Source organism: Protopterus annectens, chromosome 11.part0 (genome assembly GCF_019279795.1).
Source record: "Protopterus annectens isolate FY-2018-M chromosome 11.part0, PAN1.0, whole genome shotgun sequence".
NCBI classification, from domain to species: Eukaryota; Metazoa; Chordata; order Ceratodontiformes; family Protopteridae; genus Protopterus; species Protopterus annectens.
This window is the reverse complement of record NC_056745.1, coordinates 197,844,336-197,866,502: the sequence shown is the minus strand read 5'-3', so window position 1 is coordinate 197,866,502 and position 22,167 is coordinate 197,844,336. Positions and strand designations below refer to the sequence as shown.

The window sequence follows — 22,167 nt, the reverse complement described above, 5'->3', positions numbered from 1 at the left end:
CTCAAATGTATTCTGTATAACAACTGACAGTATATTTTACATTTTCTACATTTGTTTTATCATGCACCACTAAATCTTGTAAATATTTTGATTCACATTCATCTCCAGAAAATTAAATTTCCCCTAGATCAGACACAACATTTTCTGATATAGTTTGTCCTCTATTATATAGAGCAATTTAAAAATTGAAAATATCTACACATACTCTTTCCATAGTGGGAATGTCCTACTTTTAAATAGTGTCTACATAACATTTTACATCTTTTTTGCAGTCTAAGTTCTTTCTTACAGTCATTAATTAAATGGGAATCTTCTCAGGAAAAAAAAAAATCAACAAATCTTGTGCTGGGCCCGGTATCTCTCAGTTTGTCTTTTGCCTTTAATTTTTGCAATACTTGGTATAGGCTGACTTTTATTGCCCATTACATATAATGAAGCTCACAATCCCTGTGCCACTGTCCACAGATTCACATAGTTCTTTAATCAAAAATTGTCCTCCCTGAAAAACTGTTACAGCACAATTATTTAACATTATATTTCAGTTTAGTTTTGGTGACATCATAAGTTTTAAAGTACACCATTTATTGCTGACATCATAAGTTTTAAAGTACAACATTTACTGCTGTTTTTATGACATTTACATTCAAGAGAGCATGCTCATTCAATGGATAATAATAGTGATATCCATTTTTTTTAACCAGGTTGGCCCACTGGAGCCACTGTTCATTTTGGGGGTGACCCAGGATTGTACCTCTCTACGTCATTCCTGTTTTCCTGCATCTCCAATGTTACTGCATTCAGGCAGTCTACAAAAGTCTCCAAACCTTTGCAAGGATGTAAATAAAATCAGATAGGTCAGTTTATGTTAAGTTTATATCCACTTTTCCCCCCACAGGAAAGTATTTTCCAACATCTACACCCCATGCCAATCAACTTTCCTCATCTATCATTTTTATCAATATTGTATAATCCAGTCCACTAATGTTCACAGTTGTAATCACACTGGTAGAATTACACAGACTATCCATATTATCCAGAATAGCATTTTCCTCAATTAATCCACAAAACTGGACTCTCTTCTCAACCTCCACTACAGGAGTCACACCTGTATTCTTCCCTCAGTCAAAGAGTGCGGGAATTTCCCAGGTGTTCTGGCCAAAGTTCCCTTAGACAGCATGAATATCACCTCAGGACTCCTCTCCCAATTTATCCATGCCTACTGAGACTAACCAGCTTAACAAAAGTAAATCAATTAAATATCTTGAATATGGTTTGGCCTGCACCACACTGCAATGATGTAACATTAGGAAAACTACAAACCTTGCAAAAGCGAACTCCACCTTCCATTGTTGTTAATCTTATCGCAGGTTATGTCACCTAAATGTTTAGTGCTCAGAAACCCTTCATTTTGACACTTTCTTTGCAGTAGATCATGCAGGTCCCTCCCTCATTTCCACGTTCAGAAAGGAATTTGTCACAGCCTGCATGACCGGAGACAGACAGCGAAGATTTTGTACTTTTTATATGTTGGTTACCAGCTATCATTTTACATCCTGAGATTGTCTTGATGAAGCCAATAAAGTGGTAGGGACAGCTAAAGTGAAAATATTTTTCTGAAGAGCTAGCTGCCAGAGAAATCTTTGTAAGAAGAACAGGAATGAGTCACTCTCATTACTGTGTAGTCTAATTTGCTTTTATTTATTTAGTTACAACGTTAATCAGAGTAGCAAACCTACAGGCAGCACACATTTGCAAAGCAGAAAATGTATGCACAAGGGACAGCCTAGAATTTTTTAAAAAGACTACATCTGTGAAAACTTAATAAAACCCTGTTTTTTTAACCATTTTTTATTGAAAAAATCTAAATGGTCCAATAAACTGTTTTACAAAAATCAAGGTGATTCAGTTAGGAGCACTCACTCAGCTTTTACAGAACATCTGAAAAGCCAGTGACTGATTCACAGGTCTGTCAATGTAACCAAACAGAGGGAAAAACGTTCATTTATAACATGAAGGCTTTGTCATATTACTGGGACCCAAGCAACATTCTGTAAGGAGGGCAAAAAAAATGAAAAACAAAATCAAGTATTGTGGCAGTCCTCACAACAGCCATCTGGAATGTAAAAAATTAAAATAGGACAAGAAATAAAATTAAAAAGATTCAGATGCATTAGAAGACATAGTACATCAAGATATGATTTTTTTTTTCAATTTTGGAGTGGACTATTCCTTTAATGGTAGTTGAAGGTTTACCTTAATACCACTAACTAAACAGAGGAGACCCTGGAGAGGTGGAGATATGCTCTAGAGAGAAGAGGAATGAAGGACTAACTAAACAGAGGAGACCCTGGAGAGGTGGAGATATGCTCTAGAGAGAAGAGGAATGAAGGTCAGCAGGACTAAGACAGAATATATGTGTGTGAATGAGGGAGGATAGAGGAATGGTGAAGATGCAGGGAGTAGAGGTGGCGAAGGTGGATGAGTTTAAATACTTGGGATCAACAGTTCAGAGTAATGGTGTGTGTGGAAGAGAGGTGAAGAGGAGAGTATAGGCAGGATGGAGTGGGTGGAGAAGAGTGTCAGGAGTGATTTGTGACAGACGAGTACTAGTAACAGTGAAAGGGAAGGTCTACAAGAGGGTAGTGAGACCAGCTATGTTATATGGGTTGGAGACAGTGGCACTGACAAAAAGGCAGGAGTCAGAGCTTGACGTGGCAGAGTTGAAGATGTTAAGATTTGCACTGGGTGTGACAAGGATGGACAGGATTAGGAATAAGTATATTAGAGGGTCAGCCCAGGTTGGAAAGTTTGCAGGCAAAGCCAGAGAAGCAAGATTACGTTGGTTTGGACATGTGCTGAGGAGTGATGCAGACTATATTGGAAAAAAGATGCTAAGGATGAAGCTGCCAGGTAACAGGAAAAGAGGAAGGCCTAAGATAAGGTTTATGGATGCAGTGAGAGAGGACATGCAGGTGGTTGGTGTGACACAGCAAGATGCAGAGGACAGGAAGAAATGGAAACAGATCTGCTGTGGTGACCCCTAAAGGGAGCAACCAAAAGAAGAAGAAGAAGACGAAGATCATAGCACTTCCCTCAAAAATACAGTCCTTCAATCAAGGAAAGGCTATTTCTAGATCTAAACATTGTAAGCATAAACTTCTGAATGAAAAGTACCATTCAAAGCTAAGGTTTAAAGAATCAGCCAAAACTTAGTAGTGACATCTGAAGTTTTGGACTGCTTTTAACTGTTTTTGAATGCTGGATTTTAGTCAATTGGTCTGTGCTTGTAACAAAGATGTGGAAACAGGCTGCTACTCTCGTGCTGGGGTCAGCTATTCCTGGATCTCTGACAGTGCTGATGTAATTGTTCATCCTGTGACCCAGACCTGGATGTGCACAAGGTCCTGGATGTGAGGTGGATTTACCAGAACCACCGATTATCTTTTTCCTTTGGTTTACAAATGTAATACTACGATTACATATACAAGGAGCTCTTGTTCTAGCTTGAGCTCAGGCCTGCGTGTTTTCACATGTAGGCCATTAAATATGAAAAGACCAACTTCCTCATCTCTGATACACTGCAGATCACACTTCCAAAAACAAGAATAGATTATGAGACTATATATACATGCAGGTGTGCTACTGTATGATAGTTTAACAGTATAATCCTCTCATACAAATGTCAGGATAACGACTATACTTAGAACCTCAGCAGAACTTTTTACTGTAGATACCAGATATAATAATTAAACTCAAACTTCTTTATATGCTTTCTCAACATTACATTCTACTTACACCCGATTCAAAATCATTGCAACTATAATCTTGCTTTAGTCTGATTTACTATATACTTTACCTTCACATTGTACAGTATGCCTGCAGAACCTTACATTAAGTTTACTGTTTTATCAACAGGACTGGATTGTGACTGAAAACAGTCCCCTTACAAGACTACTTACCCAGTTAACAAATAAATGAAACAATTTACATACATTTCTACATTTTTTTCATATATGAATTAATGAGCTTAAGTGTTTAAAGAAACCTGTATATTAATGTCACTATATAAACACACTATACATCTGTTTTCAAGATGTATAATTTTATTTTTCTTTTACTCTCTAATTACATTATCTGCTTTAACCAGTTTAAGGATAACTGGAAAGCCACAGCCTATCCGGATATACACTAGATACAAAGCAGAGAAAGTAATCCAAGACACAGCACCACACTATCACGGACGTTTGAATCAATATAGATCAAATTAGTATTACACATTGTAAAGTATGTAACCTATGGAGCTCTTCTCCTGGGATCACCTGCCTAGAAGAATGCCTGAATCAATGGGTTCTACCTAGTAGAATCAAATAAAATCAGTATTCTGTTCTCAATTCCCAAGGACACGTTCTCCTTGTAAGATTTGTCATTAATGTGGTCATAATACATGCTAAATAGGTCTCATTACACAGTGAACATTCTACTGTATAATGTATTATGTCACATATTTTTCTGTGTTCTCTCTAATTATACAATTTATCAATACTTATAAGTAATACAATCATATTAAGCACTGAAGAAGACTATCTGGTGATATATTACATAAATGTAGCATACTGCATGATAATGCTAATACAAGGATGAGCAGTCACATATATTGCAGACATTTTGTGATGGCCGACTACGACGAGTCTCACATTTATTCTCACAGATGACTATTTATCTACATAACAAGATATTCAACGTACTCAGGTTATCCATACTCACTACATGCGAGGGAACAGGTTAATGAATATTTATCATCCACTCCCTGCATACGGTCTACGTTTAGCAATCGAATGCATGTTCGCCAAATGATCATTCTTCTCATACATATCAGCGAATGTGCCATTCATCAATAGGCCATATGAAATATCCTTGAATGATCATAGCCGGCCAACATACAAGAAGCAGCTCTAACTACGTACTTCATGGTAACGTAGTAATAAGAAAATCTGTCCATCCCCCCTACATAAGGAGGGTCCATTAAGTAGGTAGTTCAAGTCGTTTCCTGTATGTTGGCCAACTATGATCATTTAAGGATATTTTGCAGGATCATATGGCATTTCGTTGAAATGTGTTTGTTAAATGGACGTTCTATGAATGTGCCATTCGATGGTTAAACATAGCCTATGAAGCTATCGGCCCAAGGGCCTACGTAAGCCTAGCCAGCAAGGTACCATAGCTTATGCCACCCAAGAAAGTTATTTTCCTGTGCCACTGTCCAGCAGAGACACAGAAGTGATCCCCGGGGTGCATTTCCTATTTCCCATCCACTCATCAAGATTTTTCTTGAAGAGTGCTAATGAAGAACTTTGCTTGACATAGATGGGTAGCTTGTTCTAGAGTGTAGGAAGACTCTGGGACAGGAATCTATCCCTCCAGCGTGTTCTGCTTATTGTGGTGACAAGGTTTAGGTCTAGAGCATGCAGCTCGGAGGGATTGGGATTTCTTTAGGTGCAGCATGTCCAACAGCTCTGGGTTTGACATAGCTTTATATGTTAGGCAGAGATCACCTCGGAGTAGGCGATATGCTATGGAGTAAAGCTGGAGTTTTTTGAGGCGGTCAGTGTAGGGCATTTGTTTGAGGCCAGTAATCCACTTTGTGAGGTACTTCTGTGGCCTTTCCAGCTGCTGCAGATGTCTTGTGAGGTACATTCCAAAAGGGGCATTGTACTCTATTTAATGGGTCTAATGAGTGACGACTAGAGGGGAACAATGACCTCTTTTTTCCCTGGATGAGAACCCTTTTATGATGAGGTGTGCCATGTAGAAGGACTTCCTGACTCTGTGATGATGTGACCATCAAAGGAGAGACTACTGTCCCCCTGGGTCCCAAGGTCTCTTATCACGCATTCGGTGTCAAGTAGATTGCTGCCTATGTGGTAGTTCATGGGTACAGAGTTTTTACCAAAGGGGATGACACTGCACTTTTTGGCAATGAGCTTGAGGCCATGGCTCTGACACCAGGCAACTGTCTCAGTAAGGCCCTTCTGTAGGATGTCCACATCATTTAGGGACTTGACTATGGCTCCTAGTTTGCAGGCATCTGCAAACTTCATTAGCCAGAGGCCTTCTGTGTTTGGTATCTACTTCTCTGAAGTACAGGCTAACAGGAGAGGTCCCAGAATGGAACCCTGTGGTACTCCACTTGTCACTGCTTTGAGGTCAGATTTGGAGTCTGCAACTTTTACAGTGTGGGTTCGGTCAGTGAGCCAGTTGGCAACCCATCTTGTGACGTAGGGATTTATACCTAGTTTAGTGAGTTTAGCTATAATTCCAGAATGGGGGATGGTGTTGAAAGCCTTGGCGAGGTCAAGATAGGCTGTGTGAACCACCTTACCCTCATCAACGGCTTTGGTGACTGCCTCAAAGAAGTCGATCAGGTTCAGGAGGCATGATCTGCCTTTCACAAACCTGAACTGGGTGGGATCCAGAGTTTGGAGGTTACCAATGTCTTTGTTTACGAGTTCCATGATTATACGTTCCATGGCCTTGCAGACCAGGCTCGTCAGGCTAATAGGTCGATAGTTCTCGGGATCAGTGGTGGCTTCCCCTTTGTAGAGTGGGATAACTGCTGCTGTGCACCATTCAGTGGGCACAAAGCCTGAGGCGAGGCTATTATTGAACATGGTGCTTAAGTGGGGAGCCAGTTCATTCTGAAGTTCGTGTAAAACGCAGCCTGGGATGTTGTCCGGTCCCATGGATGCTGTGTTTTTGGCTTTAGAGAGTGCAGCTTTTACCTGCATAGTTGTAATTACAGGGACTCTGCATTCTTCCTGTATAGATATGGGCCCTTTAGCGGGTGAGAGGGGGGTAAAGTTAGCACTGAACCGATTTGCCAGGATGTTGGCAATATCAGTTGGTTCTGTAATTGTCGTGCCTTTGTGCTGTAACTCAGAGCAGATCTGGGTGTTGCCATCTAGATTCTTGACATAGCTATGGAATGCTTTGTGGTTGTCTTTGGATTTAGTGGCAATTTTGCTTTCGTAGCTAGCTTTGGAGGATCTTATAAGGGATCTCAGCTTCTCACTGAGGCTGACCAGGGAGCTCCTCCACTCATGGGATTTTAATCTCTTTTGCAACAGTTTCTTCCTTCTGTTGTACAGTTTGTTTATGGCAGGGGACCACCAGACTGGCTTCCTTTTTTTGGAGGATAGCGTCTTGGTTCTGTTTGGGATAGCACGATCCATGCACTCGTGTAAGTGCTTATAGAGTGCATTTGTGTAGGATTCAGCAGTTGTAACTGTATTGCCATCTGCATGGGTGTCATGAAGTTCACCACTTCTGTCTTAAGAAGCACGAAGTTGGCTTTGGAGAATTTTTTTTACTGTGGTTCCTTAATGGGGGTGGGGGCAGGATGTGGATATCAAGGGTGATAAGCTTATGGTCGGATCGGACCAACAAGGAGTTGACTTTAGGTGTGGAACACTCATGTTGGTAATGACTAGGTCTAGGATATTGTTGCCCCTGGTGGGGGTGTGGATAAGTTAATCTAGGGCACTGGAGTTTATGAATTCCAGAAAGCATTGAGCTAAGGAGTTGGTACACAAGTAGTTTTCCCAGTTAATGGTGGGGTAGTTGAAGTCGCCCATTATTAGGGTGTTTGGTTGAAACCTAATATTTTCCAGTACATCAAGAAAAGAGGATTGGGAATCCTGGGGCATGGTGGGGGATCTGTAGCAAGCTACAATTTGGATTGCAGTTTTGCCCAGAGTTAGTTGCACTTGGATAACCTCGGATGCATTATGCTGAGCAACTAGCCTGGAGGTGTGGATATCCTTAATGAATATGGACACACCTCCGCCTTTGGTGTTTCGGTCCAGGTTACATGGCCAAAAGGTGTGGTAGGAGTTATAGCCTGGTAGTGCAGGGGTGCTCTCTGGAGCCTTGAACCAGGTCTCAGCCACTGCACAGATATTGATGTTCTCCATTTTAAGGAGTGCCTTGAGTGAATGCATTTTGAGATTTAGACTTCTAGCATTGAGTAGCATTACCCTCAGTTTTTGCTTGCCTGTTCCTGTTATGGTGGTGAATTTGTTATTTGAACCCTGCCTAAAAAAGGCACTATAGGGGCAGCAAGAGCCTTAGCCAGTATCCGGAATCCCAGGGGCGACAGGTGCAGGCCATCTGTGGCAAAGCATCATGGTCTGTCGACCATGTCATCCCAAGCAGACAGATACTGGATCCCCTTAGAATGACACCAGAAGCTTAGCCAACTGTTAAAGTCAATCATTTTGTCCTTGTACTGCGGCATCATTCTGGGCGATGGCAGAATGCTACTGAGGGTTAGGGTTATATCTGCCTGGGCTACAAGACTGGAGAGCTCTTCCATGACTCTTTTCATCTTGTCCAGGGAGGTACATCTCAGGTCATTCACACCAACATGGACAATGACAGAGTCATATTTGTACTTGTTGTGGAGTGACCAGAGTGCGTGGGTTATGTGGTGGATCCTGGCACCCTAGGGGCAGCTGACAGTAACCGTCTCCTTGTCTAGCCTGGTGAGTGGGACATGGGACATCAGTATGCCTGACTGTAGAGTCACCTAGGACTAGTGTGTTGGGTACGTTGTTTTGCATTATTGGCTGTGGTTGAGTGGCACACAGCGTCTGTGGGCTATGTGACATTTGGGTTGTGTTGGGGGATGGAGGTTGCTTGCGTTTCTGCTTTGGAGGTCTCTGCTGCTTAGACAGATTATTATTGAGAGCCTCCACGAATGTTTTTGTGTTACTGTGTGTGGATTTGGGTGGTGTAGATTTAGTGAGACTATGTGAGGAGTGTGGTATGGTGCAAATGTTTACCTTCTCATCATGACTGTCAAGTTCAGTCTTGGTTAGAGAGAGCTTTACCTCCAGTTTGGCTAGATAAGTGCATCTCTCACAGGTTGTAGTGTTGGGTGGTAAGAGGAGAGGGTTGTCTGTGTACATGAGGCAATTTCTACAATGCCTCAAGATGCCCAGATTCATCAGATAGACAGGAGAGAACACTGAGAGCGGACCCTTGGACATGCCTGAATAAAAAAAAAACTATTTTCCTCTGGATAAGTGAGGAAAGTGAGTACAAGAGCTGTTTTTCTGTAAGCAAGTGAGGAAATTAAGTACAAAAACTGCTTCCCTCTAGGTAATGAGGAAGATTGAGTGCTATAGCAATTAGTAGGTAATTTAGTGCTTACAAGTTCTGAACAAGTGCTGAGCATGAACAAGCAAATTTAAGTTTAAAATTTTAGACCTCCCTGCATGACCAGCAGACAGTCCTATACCTGTCTCAAGCTTCTCAGTCCCGCCACTGAAGGTGTAGTGCTGCATCTAGTCATGAAATTCTCTTCACTGATCTAATCAAACCAAGAAAGTCTTCATTAGATGAGTCAATAAAACAGTTTAAGCTGCAAGGTGCTACACATTTTTTGCAATAGGGCTTGGGAAAGCCACAATAGTATTTACCCTTTTGCAAACCGACTTTGTAAGCTCTCATGTGTTGCAGCTCTGACAGTTAAAAAAAGTCAAAGCAGTGTTCACATTATAAAAATTGCGTCAAATCATAGGCACAAAATGCAGAAGGTTCATAACAGTGTAGTAGGTGTATTTTCCTCCTAAACTGTGTTTCATTAACCAAATAGTTTGGGCAACGGTGTGAGACTGTGCAGTTCAAAGCTTGGTGAAAACCACATAATCCATTAGACTAGAATGCTTTCCACTTTCCCAATTAATATACAACAAAAGTTAACTTAGGTCTGGCAGTAAACAGTACTTTTTTGTGGCAAAACAGCCCTGGAAAAAGCCTAAAAAATAATAGGGGGACAAATTCCCAAAAATAGGGACAGATTTTAAATATTGCTCTTATAAAATTAGAAAGTTGCTAGAATAACAGTTTTGTGTTAGCTTGCATTTTTCTGAAGGATAAGAAATCTGAAACTCAAATGTGTCATTATTTATTGACTTCAATCCCTTATGATGTGCCAGAAAACACAAATTTTATGAGAAACAGACCCCCCAAAAATTAGACAAAAATCTGGACAACTGAAAGGCATGCCCTAGTCTCACAAACCAAAATTATTTTTTACAGCTACTCTGTCTTTCCATAGTGTGAGTAAGCCAAAATTATTTTTTACAGCTACTCTGTCTTTCCATAGTGTGAGTAAGCCATTCATTTTTCAAATAAGGCAGCTGAAATAATCAAACAATCTAGTCCAGACAGCAATTCTAGTTTTATTCTTGCATACTTCAACTTTAATACTTATATTGCCACCTTTTCTTTTCTTTCAGCTGAAAAGTGTAAACATCGTCTTTGCTAACCAGGAAAAGGCTGACTGGGTAAAAGCAATTTTCAGCGGAGGCCCAGGGAGAAAAGCTTCACATTTAAGTTACACAGAATGCACATTTATAATTGCAAGGTAAAATATCTGCACATGGGTTTATTTATGTGATTTTTAAATATCTCTTACATGAACACAGCATTTTAACATAAAAATGAGAAAAATTAACATACATCGGCTAGTTATTGCATAGAAAAATAAAATGCAATAATAGTTAATGTATTTATATCATGATGGCTGCAAGGAAAAGATCAAACTGGAGTGTTTTTGAGGTTTGTAATTTACAGATAGATAAAATAGTAATGTAGCTTAAAAATTAATGATAACGGATATAAAATGAGAGATTATGGAAATGAGCAGGGGATATGGACAGGGGAGGAATTGTAATTAGTGATGGGGTGCGAGAGAAGCAATAAGGTACAAAAGATTGGGAAGCAAAGTGGCTTTAAGAGCTGCAGAAATGTAATGAGTAAAGTTAGCCAGGTGTGTGCTAAATAAGCAAAGTTTGAAGGTATTAAGTTTTCTGTCTATTAACTGTGTGGGGATTTCATTAGAGAGTTTTGACAAATAATGGGAGTAGGGGGAGTCCCCAGCAGTGTTGGATGTCTTACTGATACATAGAGTTTATCGTTAGAGCGAAGGCCTCTAGTCGGTGAACAGTACAGTAGAGTCATTTGTAATGTTGGGCATTTGTCTGCAGAGTACAACAGGTTGTGGGCAATGATTACTATGTCAGAAATTCTAGTCAGTTTACCTGTTTTAATGCAAGACAGTGGAGTGTTTTATATGGCTGGTTGGTTACAAATTTAGCTATTTTGTAGTAGCAGGAGGCTAGTTTAGTTTTACATGTAGTGTTGATATTTGGAAGACTATGAGAAGCATATAACAGAGAAGGAAGGAGGTAAGCTGCAAACCTTGCTTATCTGTCAGACAATGTTTGGCCCTATAAAGGGAGTGTTTTCTTGATGGAATGAAGTATGTGGTGACCAAATTTGAGGCTGACATCTATTACGACTCCAAGCAGTTTAGTTTGGCTTATGGTTTATATTTTTGAGTTATTACTTGAGGTAATATAAACTGTGCATTTCTGGTTAAGGTGTACTTTTGCAGTAAGTAGCGTAAGCTTGTTAACATTAAGCAGCAAGTTAGAATTTTTTAGTCATATTTCAATGTCAGTGAAAGATTCTCGAGTGATTTCCTGAAATTTTGTTATGGCTAGGGCAGAGCAGATAAGGGTCAAATGATCTGCGTACTGTATGAGAGTGGAGACTTTTATAGTGGTATGAAGTTTATGAAGATATTAACTAGAAGGGGGATGAGTACTGACCTTTGGGGAATACCAACAGAGATGAATGGTTTTGTTGCCATTTAGTTGCCTGCTGATGAGTGAATAAACAGCTGCGAAACCAGGAGAGGGAGGGGTAAGAGATCTAGAGTTGCAAGGTCTGTAAGGAGCTTTTAGTGTCAAATGTGTTGGAAATATCAAAGAAAAGTGAAGAAACAAGCCTGCCCTCATTACTGTATTGGTTTACTATGTTGGTGAAGTTGAGGAACACAGTAGGTTGTGTTTGGTTATATGTTTCATAAGCTGAGAGTGAATACATTTCTTGGGGATTTTTGAGAAGGGTGATACGACAGTAACAGGTATACAGTTCATTAACTGTATTGAAGTACATCCTTTTGAAGAGGTATAACAATGGATTTTTTCCAGATGGATAGGGCATAGTTTTCAGTTACTGACCAGTTGATTAGAATGGAGACAGGGAAGGCTAGCACTTCTGCATCTATTTCAAGGAACACAGTGGGAAGATTATCAGCAACTAAGGTTGTTGCTTTTAATTTGGCCAGTATTTTTTTTAAGGTTAATGGCAGGATGGGCTGAAAACTAAACAGTGTGCTGCTTTCTACAACAGACAGAAGTTGGGGGAGTGAAGTGAGCTGGTCATTGATTAGTGATAGACCTGACTGGATACAATTGATTTGGTGCATTTGTTGGAGATTTTGACTTCTTGTCATATTTAACAAGGATCTTGGTAAAGTTTCAGAGATATCTAAAATTTTGGAAGGCATGTGCTGTGTTTTATTAGAGCGGCACAGTGGCACAGCAGATAGTGTTGTCGCCTCAGAGCAAGAGGTCTCCTGGTTCGATTCTCTGCTAGGGTGCCTTCTGTATAGAGTCTGCCTGTCCTCCTTGTGTTCGTGTGAGTTTCTTCCCACATTCCAAAGACATGCTGTAGGTGGAATGAACACTTTTAATTGACCACAGGTGTGAGTGTGCAAGCGAGTGCTTGGTGTAAATATCAGGACAGGGCTAGCCACCTGGTGGTGTAAACCTTGGCTCTAGTTGATTGTCATTGTTTCAGTGGCACCCCATCTCATGTCCAAAAACAGGAAAAAGGGGCTGTGGGTGAATGGATATGTTGTGTTTTATTCTTATACCAGTCTTTGCAATCTCTTTGCAGCATGAGCTGTTTGGTCTCTTTTGCCAGCCATGATGCTGTATTAGTTTTTACCCTTCTTGTCCCAACTGGTGCTAAATACTTTTAGGAAGGTGTAACTGAAGTGCGAAACTGCTTCATCTAGGGACATAACTCTTAATACATTATATTTGTAATGGGACAGAGTTGTAATAAATGTGTCTGTCAAATATGGTTAAATCACTTACTTGTTTTTAGACCGTTTAGGTGAACCATGTTGTTGTTTTATTACGTACGTTGGGAGGTGGTCACATATCTGGTAAGCAACCACAGGATTTTATATTATGGGGTCTTTTTGTCAATATCCATCCCAGTGTGGACTGCCTGTTAGTGCTTTTGTTGATTCTGCACTTGAATATGGACAGAAATCACCTTTACTTTATGTGGATGGGGATTCTGTTCCAGAGCAACAATATCTTCTGCGAGATATACTGATCCCTCCAAACTGTTCTGTTGATGCTGCAGAAGAGGTTTAGATCCCTGTACAGAGTATTTTTGATGCCATCTGACTCGCTGATGTGCAGTAAATCCATAAACACTTGGTTGGAGAATGCCTTGTATGCTAGATACAGTTCACGTTTTAGTAGTCTGCAGGATATGGAGTACAGTGACAGGGCTTTGAGTCAGTCTGTGTCAGACATGTTGTTCAGGCCTTGTAACCTTTTAGTAAGGTATCTTTGTAGGCGTTCCAGTTGTTGGACGAGTCTGGTTTGATACATGCTAAAGGTGGGCATTATACTCCATGACTGCCCAATGAGGGTTGGGCAAAGGGGGGCAAGACATCCCTAGATCTAGACACAATCCCTTTGTTTATAAGCTGTGCAGTAAAGGACTTTCTTATAACAATGGACACACATTGGTCAAAGGTAAGGTCACTATCCACATAAGTTTCTAAACCCTGAAAACCTGGGTCAATTCTTAAACGCATATTGTCAATGTAGTAGTCGGTAGATGACTTTCCAAATGATACAATAGCGCATTCCTCGACATTTAGTTTCAGTCCATAATTTGGCACCTGTTATTTATTTGTAACAAACCTTTCTGTAGGATGGCCAAGTCATTTGGAGATTTTGTGACTGCTCCTAGCTTGCAGTCATCTGCAAAATTAGTCAGAGTCCTCTGGTATTGGCGTTTACTTCGGTAAGTAGATGCCAAACATGAGCAGTCCCAGCATAGATACCTGGGGGACTCCACTGATGAGTGGCCCATTTGTGGAGGTAACTTCCCCTGTTTTGGATTTCCTGCATCCTGTGAGCCAGTTGGCAATCCAGTGGGTGACACAGGGGTTTATTCCCACTTTATTTAGCTTTTCTAATACACCCGAGTGTGGGACTGTGTCAACAACTTAGACTAGGTCGAGGTATACAGTGGGTGCTGTTTTGCCTTCATCCATTGCTGTGGTGACCCTTTCAAAAAAATCCAAATGGTTGAGTAAGCATGACCTGCCCTTGATGAATCAAAACTGACAAGTTCAGTGTTTGGAGGTTCCTTATTGATTACTTCCATGACAAGTCTTTTCATGGCTTTGCATATGAGGCTGGTCAGATTTATCTTCATGCAAAAGCACCATGTTAAGGCTGAATCTGAATACCAAAAGGTTAACACGTGTTTTACTGCTCTTGTACACCTCCCGGTAACCTTTATGAATCCTTCCTCTTTCTTGTCTCAGAAGATCTCTACTACTGCATCATCAATATGCACACACACAGTAAACGGTCACCAGGAAGCAGACTGTAAACCATCAAATACCTCAAATTCCATAAGAAAAACAGGAATGACAATTAGGGGAAGTAATAGGGCAGGTCTACAAGTAAAAAACCTAGGTTGATGGTGATGACAAAGATCCCCAGGATGCCCTTAGGTTCTGTGACTGGCCCCATCTGAAATTCAAGTTAGTCTGGGAGTATGGAGAAGCTAGCAGACCTGGCATTGTTGTGGGGCATTGAGCAGTAGACAACAGGCTGAATCACAAAAGTGCAAAAACATGCTCCAAAAAGTGTATCTAAATAAATAAATAAATAAATCCCATTCTACATCAACTCTCCAGGAAAAAAAAAACAACAAGAAATTTAGAAAAGCAGCCACTTAAACTTCTTTGTTTACTTATCCCAGGCATCTACCACTTCCTTCTCCTGTGTGGAAACATTAAGCCTAACTCAGTCCCTGCCCCCTTTCCATATTTAATCATTAAACAGTACTACCAAACAATAAGCAAAGTTTGACTATTAAATATGCAGCACAAGAACAAAACAAACCACATGGACATTTATCTTAGCTTCTGGACTAAATACTTTATGGCCAGCAATGAATAAAGGAACTAACTTCACATCCCCAGACCTACAATACCTCATCACCAGTTACAACAGTGTATTTTATTGTCAGGAGCAAATGCCTACTCAACCTGGTTGACTTCAAGATGACTACTGCTGCAATGTGTGAAAATCAGTACACACCACATATCTAGATCCCACCATCTACGGCCAATATACTGGCCAACAGATTAAATGCCAACTTTAACCCTCTCCCCAAAGGACCAGTCACTATTCCAGCAGATTGCCAGGCACCCAGTATTACTGCTGCACAGGTTAAGACAGCACTGTCCAAGGCCAAGAATACAGCTTCTATGGGACCTGACAATATCCCTGGCTGTGTTCTACACGAACTACAGAGTGAAATGGCACCTCACCTGTGTGCCATGTTCAATCACAGCCTCACCTCAGGCTTTGTCCCTACCGAATGGCGCACTGCTACAGTCATCCCTGTCCACAATAGAGGAGCGACTACAGACCCTGGGAACTATTGCCCCATTAGCCTGACAAGTCTGATCTGCAAAGGTATGGAACGCATCATCATGGACCTAATAAACAAGGATATAGAGAATCTCCAAACTATGGATCCTACACAGTTTGGTTTTGTGAAGTGTAGATCATGCCTGCTCAACTTGGTCAACTTCTTTGAGTCAGTCACCAGAGCTGTGGATGAAGGCAAGGTGGTTCATACAGCCTACCTTGATCTGGCCAAGTCCTTTGATACCATTCCCCACTCAGGAATCATAGAAAAACTCACAAAGCTAGGCATCAACCCCTATATCACTAGATGGGTTGCAAACTGGCTCACAGGTAGAACTCACAGTGTGAAAGCAGTTGACTCAAAGTCAGACTGCTGACCAGTCATGAGTGCAGTCCCACAGGGTTCAGTCCTGGGTCCTCTCCTGTTTGGTATCGACATGGTTCGCAGATGATTGCAAGCTGGGAGCTATTATTAACTCCCCAAGTGATGCCTGACATCCTACAGAAAGGCCTCACTGAGACCAATGACTGCTGATGTCAGAACCATGGCCTTAAGCTCAATGCCAAAAAAAATGTGTCATTATCCCCTTTGGGAAAAACCTGATTCCCGTGAATTACCACATCGATGGTAGTCCACTGAACACAGAAGGCATTATAAAAGAGATCTGGGAACACAGGTTGACAGCAACCTCTCTTTTGACCACCACATTGCCACTGTGGTCAGAAAGTCCTTCTATGTGGCACATCTCATTACTAAGGGTTTTATCCAGGAAGAAAGAGGTCATTGTCTCCTTCGACTCTTCCCTCATTAGGCCAATCATTGAGTACAATGCCCCATTCGGCATGTACCTCACTAAACACCTGCAACAACTGGACAGACCACAAAATTACCTCACAAAGAGGATCCTAGGCCTTAAACATTTGTCCTATATTGACAGATTCAAAAAACTCCAACTATTCTCGGTCTCATATCGCCTACTTAGAGGCGATGTCTGCTTGACTTACAAAGCCATGTCTGACCCAGCTCTGTTTGAAATGCTACATCTAAAGAAATCCCAATCCCTTCGCACCACATGCTCCAGAGACCTCAACCTCATTACTACAATCACAAGAACATACTGGAGAGACAGGTTCATAACCCAGAGACTGCCCATGCTATGGAATAGACTTTGCATACATGTCAAGCAGAGCACCTCACTGGCCCTCTTCAAGAGAAATCTTGATGAGTGGATGGGAAATAGAAAATTCACCCCAGGGATCACTCCAGTGGCTCTACTTCACAGACGCACTGGGAACTAAGGTCGGGTGGCATGATGTCAGGGTAATCCTATGGGCTAGGCTTGTAAAGGCACCAGGGCCATTAGCCTAGTACACACCTATGAACCTCAACACCATGCCAAACTCAGGTACTGTTAATAAATTCTCCCAGCTAAATGTCAATCCCCAGGTAAAGGATAGCAAATTGGCTCATAAATAGAACCCAGGAAATTAGGGATGGCAGCTCCAACCCAAAAAAAAAAAAAAAAAAAAAAACTGGCACCAGCAGTGTTTCACGGGGCTTTGGCCTTGGGCCACTACTCTTTGAATTTACTTCTCGGTGGTCAAAGCCAATCTTAAGGGCTCATGGCTAACTTTGTTTGCTGATGACTGTAAACTAGATGCAATTATTAACTCTCCAGGGGACATAAATATCTTCCAAGAGGGTCTTTTTCCATACACATTGATGGTGTCAAAACCATAGATTACAACTAAATACCAAAAAAATATTTAACTGTATCCTTCAGCAAGCACGGCATCCTCTACGACTACCTGCTGTTTGGTAGGGCTAGAAGCCAAAGGTAAAAGTTGTGGCTGGAAAAATGGGCTGTGCTTTTTTAAATGTTTTAGAGTAGTTTACTGCTTTATTTTACTCACAGTTGTAAAATTTCACCTCTCCTGTCAGGTTTCAGGGCTTGCCAGTAGGAAAAGGAGGAGGATGCCTTAAAGGGCTTCTCCCTGTTTTACACTAACAATTGAAAGCACTACCTTTTTTTCTGCTGCTTGTTAGTAGGACTGCCAGCCTGAGGTAAAAGCTTTGCTTGCAGAAAGCAACTGTTTATAAAAGGTTTTTAGAGCAGTTAACTGCTTTATTTCACTCAGGATTGTAAGATTTTACCTCTCCTGTTTGGTTTTAGGGATTGCCTGTAGGAAAAATACCCCTTCACTCAGCTAGTCTGTCTGTAAGAGTTTCTTCCCAATTGAAATCTGTGTTTGTTACTTTCTGTGCATGCTAGCGTGCTCACGAGTTTGAGTGTTGTAAATATAGGTACATGTACTTTTAAATTTTATTATTTAATACAACAAAATAAATCGTACTTTTGAAACAACAGAATTGTTAAACGGTTATGCTTAACAAAAGTTAATAACTTGTGGCTTTTTAAACATATTTGAGTCATGTAAAAACTATTTTAAGTCTGGGATAAATACATTAGGAGGTGATTACTTTGTGATATACTGAAAATTAAGTTGAACAACACAACTGATACATGTTCATGTCAATAAAAAGGCATTAAACACCATTAAGGAGTAGGTCACAGACTGGATGGAAAATTCGAAGGTTGTATAGGAAGGGCAGGAAGAGACTAGCAGTTTAAATACTGAAAAGCCAGACACTGAAAGGCAAGGTAATTCACCTATGGACAGTGGCATAAAAACGGATATCATCTGAGGAAAAGGAAGGGGATCATTTTTACACCACTGAAAAAGATACTCATGCATGAACTGAACTTGGTCATTAGCATAAACAGGAAATGAAAGAAAGCAGTAACACACAGTAAATAAAAAATAAAATAAAGTAAGGTTGCAACAGCAGGTGACATTTGAGGCAAGGACATTTCAGATTTCTAAGGCAGGAGGAAAGTAATCTTGTAACCCACAATGATAATACAGGAAATGGAATAATATTAAACATGAACCAAGTTATAATGGACTCAAGTGACCATAATGTAAATAGAGAAAATAACAATATGCTTCAAATGTAGGATACAGACAATCAAATTACTTTAGGACTAGACTTCTAGTAGGATCCATGATGCAGATACCTTTAATCTGAGCTCCAGACAAGCAAAACCTTTTTAGTATACCAACTATCCAAAGATTGAGCACTTTGAAGGCTCTACTATAGAAAAAGAAGATTAATCCCTTACTGTATATGGCTTCTAAAAAGCCCACATCAAAGTGCAAGTTAATTTAAATTCATTGTGGGAATGTATTCCTTCTGAGTGTAGCAGCATGACAACGACCATGCAACCCAAACAGCCATGCAAGAGTGCGACTCTAGCTATTCTAGTAGCTATTGATGGATAGCTTTCAGTCTTCACTGCATAACCAGTTTCTTGTTCTTGATAACAGAAACACCGTTAATGGGATAGCAGAGCATGCAAAGAAGCTTGGACAGACAATGCAGGAGCTGAATATTAAATCAGCAGGGGCAGACCATCAAATCAGTTTTTATCTAGATTTCACTCACACCTTCAATGATCAAACAGAGGACCTGAAAAACTGAAATGGGTGGAGAAATATCAGAATACTTGGGCTGCAAGACAGAACTGAACAGACTGACATGCTGAGGTTTTTGAAAGGCTGAATCCCTACCACCCTAGGTCTGGAAACTACTACGAAATGGATGCTGGAACAAGCACACATATCCCTTGCCCCTTTGTCCCCTTACCTTAGCCTAATGTTCCCCCAAGACCGGTTATAGTACGCTTTACCTCCTTCCAACAGAAACAGAAAATCTTAAGGGAAGATTGGGAGAAAATAGGCATTACTTACCTTGGCCAGAAAGTTAAATTTGCCAGAAGAAACTGAAAGGCTGCAGATTACACCACCAGCTTTCCAGATCCTAACAGATCAAGGGCTGCAAAGATGTTAGGGATCTCAAATGTACGCATACTCCAACCTAATGTTTTTCTATTCATTCTGGGCACACATCTTCATTGCCCTTCAATATATGGATGGATATCCCTATCAAAAGTTGGTTGACTGATTTTATGGTCCTTTTACTGTGGAATCCATTAATTCTAACATGATACAGTCGTGCAGTGGTTAAGTTAACTATATTTCTTTTTTTCTGAATCCTTCTTTGCATCTAGTTGTACTTGTCAGAATAGACATTAAGAGTTCTGGACCTCACCCATATCCCTTTTGCCCTGAAGAACCTGCAGATTTTGACTTTTCCTCCCATGTTATGGATTGAAGATGTCAGGGGTTAGGAATTCCCTACTAACTATGAAGCCATCTGGTTGCGAGCTGTACCATAGTTCTACACACTTACTGCTTTTTTTTATTACGGCTCTAGCTGTTACAGTTAGCAATAACAGGACAACGTCTGCATTCACACTGTTTATTAGCTTAGGTTATATATTTTTTTATTATTGATGCTCTATGTTAATATTTAAGCGCACCATTCTGATCCATTATTTTCTTAATCTTGGGTACTAGGAATAAGTATTTATGTTTAGTCGTGTATATATCTGGGCTCAAAGGCATGAGAGAGGAGTTTGGTAATAATTTTCTGTGAACTGAGGTAACAGAGTAAATGTAAAAGGTATCCACTCCCAGTTAAATGGGCCCGGCTGCGTACCTGGGTTAGGCAACACTATACAGATCTTATGTTATAGGAGACCCATCTTTCTGGAACACAGCATACAAAACTTTCAGATTACGACAACAGTGTATGCCAATCTTCTGTACATCTAATGTCTAATCAAAAAGAGATAGCAGCACAGCTTAAAAAGTGCTGTTCGCATATTAGCGTTGAACACTTTTGCACTCAATGGGGGTGAAGTTAATGGGTTGAGCTTGGAAGTTGGTAGCAGAGTTATGACGTCTATTTCTACATACCTTCACCTTGCTACTGGTTTTAGAGATGCTTTTGCATTTTTCAGTTTACTCAGGAGTGCAGAAAAGGGTCAATAATTACTGCAAGGGATTACAATTACTTTCTGAGGCCTCAAGATGCTACAGCCCAGGCACAGACCTATAAACTGTCTGTAGCACAGTGTGTTAAACAATGGATAAGGGACTTGTTGCTAATAGGTGTAGTACTAACTGCTGGTCTGGAAAACACACTTCACATATTCTCCACATTATAGCACTTTACAACAAATAAAATATTTGTTGTCTAGCCATTTTCTGTCTCCTTGTCCCAGCTATAGCATGATCCCATGCCCATATTCAGACCATGATGTTACTGAACTTAATTTCTCACCATGGGGCCCTCAACCCCTTAAAGTCTGGTGGCATCACCTATTTACTTACATTAGGCATCCTGATTTTCAAAATATATTTGTTGAATGTCGCACAGGAATTTTTTAATGCACAAAAAGGAATAGAGTATTCTTCTTATATCTATTCTCCACATATTCTTTGGGACTTCTTTACTGTAAAGGTTTCCTCCATTCAAAGCTGAGATCCTGGCCTAATGAACTGAAGAGAAAGTGGACTAAAGATTTAGAAGTACTGCAACAGCACTATCCCTTCATTTTTAGAAGTACTGCAACAGCACTATCCCTTCATTAGACAGTAGTGGGTGACCACAGCTAACTTGATACACTTGAGTTCTTAGCTGAAATTCAAGAGCAAATCCAGGACATCTTGATTAAGAAAACTAACATTGCCTTGGATAATCTGTTTCTATTGTATTATGATGTTTCCTCTCCAGTTTCTTGTAGACTGGCCAGGAAATGCTGAAATAATACTAAACACCTTCCCCACTCTGTTGAGAAAGCTAAATGATAAAACCCCCTGGAACTCTCACTTTGAAAGGTACACTTATAAAGTTCCATGAATATTATCAAACTATATATAAAAATAATCCCCTCACTGAATCCTTTTTCTTTCCTGGTGCAAGACCCAACCCTTAGTTCCCCGCACTACCCAATTTAGGTCCAGAGCAAGTTTCTGCCTTTAATCAATGCATCACTAAGCATGAAGTTCTTTTAGCAATCAAGAGTTTAAAAAATAAGGCACTGGGAAGTGTACAAGTTGCTAACCCCAGTAACAGTAAATCTTCTTTGGAATGCTTGTGTAGCAACAGCTTCTGATGCTACTATACCTCCTTCATGGAAACACTCCTTTCTTATTCCACTTCTTCAACCAGGCAAAGACCCAGCCCTTTCTGTAAATTACAGGCCCATATTCTTACTTAATATTAACAGAAAGATCTATATGAATGTCAAAAGCATCTTGTATAGCCCCCATTTTACCTTCATTTATCCATTCTGACCAGGCAGGGTTCATCAAAAAATAGGTCACGCTGGGGACATATACTGAAGGCAGTTCTTTAGTCGGACAGAGGATATTCTGAAGATAAGCTTCTGGCACTACTGAGAGTAGACTCAGAAAATGCCTTCAATAACACTGAATAGCCTTACCTATTTTATATTCTAACTCCTGTCCATTTCCCTAGGACATTCACAGAATCCCTGGCTGCCCTTTTGGCTACCCTTTCTAAAGGTTCACACAGTCCTACATGGGACCCTTTGTCTCCAGCTGCTCACAACTGGTA

At 40.5% G+C, this 22,167-nt stretch overlaps 1 protein-coding gene across 2 annotated transcripts in view; it reads right to left on the bottom strand.

The window, feature by feature from the left end:
- Positions 1-22,167, bottom strand: part of WASHC1 (WASH complex subunit 1) — a 1,004,726-nt gene that overhangs the window by 965,166 nt on the left and 17,393 nt on the right. The window lies entirely within an intron of this gene.